Here is a 2,181-nt window from a genome sequence, read left to right as displayed (position 1 = left end):
CACCAACTTTAGACAACCATTAACTAAAAAGCAAAAGTTTGTCCCCCTTATCCCCCCATAACCCACGGCCACCACCACCCTTACCACCCCATTACCTCCTATAAATACCATGCTAATTCCTTACATTTCACACTTGATATCATTCACATTTCACACACTTACTCTCTTATTCTCTCTCTAGTCTTTCTCACTCTAAAAATTGTAAGTTTCAAGTTTTATTCTTCATCTTCTCTTCTTCTTGTAGTCGACATCATCATCATGTGGAGATCTAGCTTTTTAGCTTTTTGATCTTGTTATATCTTGTAGATTCAAACTTGGGTTTGAATCCTTCAAGAACATGAATGATTCAAGCTTTCTAGCTTTGAATCTTCATTTACTTGTTAGATCTAGCTTATGATTTCTTTATTTTGTTATAAAGATCAAAACTTGGGTTTATGATCTTCATGTAACTTGAAGATCTAGTCTTTTGCTTTAAGGATCTTCAAGAACATTAAAGATCCAAGCTTTCTAGCTTATGGTTTCATTATTTTGTTAAAGATCTTAGATTTTTAGCTTATGATCTCATTACTTTTACTAGATCTTAGCTTTCTAGCTTATGGTCTCATTAATCGTGTAAAGATCCAAGCTTTCTAGCTTAGGGTTTTCTTAATACTTGAGATCTAAGTTATTATTGTAGATCTCACTTACTTGGAACCTTTTTGTGTTTGTTGTGATGATAAAGATCAAGTCTTCATCATCACGTATGATGAAGATGCATAAACTTGTGTAAAAAGGACAAAGGTTGAAGCTTTATTGGGTTTATGCAATAAAGAGGCAATCTTGATGTTCAAAACTTGTAGAATGATAGATTTTACTCTTAATTGTGTGTTGATGGTTGAAACTTGGTCAAAGTGATGCTAAAACATCAAAGAGTTGTACACTTGAAGCTTACACGCATCAAGGATGAGAACCGTGATGAGCATCAAGCACCAAGAAACCCACCGGAGCACTTGTTTGCTGTTTTTTGGGGTCTGATCAGACTCCTGGACTTCTGTAAAATTTATTTTCAGATAGTTTGTTTCGAGTAGTTGACTTTTCATTTAGGCCTCGAATAAATCCGATATACGGTTTAGGATTTATAGCCTTTCGAAAGTCACTACGCCTTTGTAACGACGTGCTGAAATTTATGACCTACTCGCACTTAAACCGTCGCCACAGTATATATATATATATATATATATATATATATATATATATATATATATATATATATATATATATATATATATATATATATATATATATATATATATATATATATATATATATTTGATGAGTTAGGTTCTGAAAATTGGATAGCGGTTAGAGGACTCACATACGGAGCCTTGGCCACTGACCACACGTCTTTTTGTTTTGTATAGAGGTCGTAGCAGCTGTCCGAAGTCAGCCTTTTGTTTCGATCTCTATTCTTTTTGAAAACTTACTTTATCTTTTACGAATGATGATGACGATGATGATGTCTAGGACTTTACTTACATACTTTTAAACCTTTTGGGACAAAATACTGACTTAGTGACCTTTGACTTAGGTTGACAACCTTTCGGACCGACTTACTACCTGCATACTTTTCGTATCAACTTTTACTGCTTATTCACTGTGAGTTATTGCTTCCCTTTTTACTTTAACTATTTTTGTGACTGAGAATACATGCGCTTTTTATGTTTTACATACTAGACACGAGTACTTAAACTTTACATATGTGTGGGTTATATAACGGCATAAACATTCCCCTTAGCATGGTAACATTTAATCATTGGTTTTTGAACCGGTGAACGCGAATATTAGATACGGATCCATAGGGTTTGACATCCCCACTCGGGATATTCGCGCTAGCATTTAATGGGTGTTTGATACTTCGAGGACATACGCACTCGCCAAGTGTACTTTTAGGGGGTATTACTATTACGTTAAGTTAGTTACCGGGTGCCCACGGATAAGCATATACTTTTCATACTATTTTGGAATACAAAATATCGTGGTCTACATTACATTACTGAATACAAACTATAGCTCACCAACATTTGTGTTGACTTTTAAGCGTGTATTTCTCAGGTGCTTAGACGTTGTTCCTTCCGCTGTTAGACTTGCTGTCTTGGTGGTTTAGACTTGCTGTTACTCGCTGTGTTAAACTTCCGCTGCATT

Source organism: Rutidosis leptorrhynchoides, chromosome 2, assembly GCF_046630445.1.
Source record: "Rutidosis leptorrhynchoides isolate AG116_Rl617_1_P2 chromosome 2, CSIRO_AGI_Rlap_v1, whole genome shotgun sequence".
Taxonomy (NCBI): Eukaryota; Viridiplantae; Streptophyta; class Magnoliopsida; order Asterales; family Asteraceae; genus Rutidosis; species Rutidosis leptorrhynchoides.
This window is presented reverse-complemented; position numbering follows the sequence as displayed.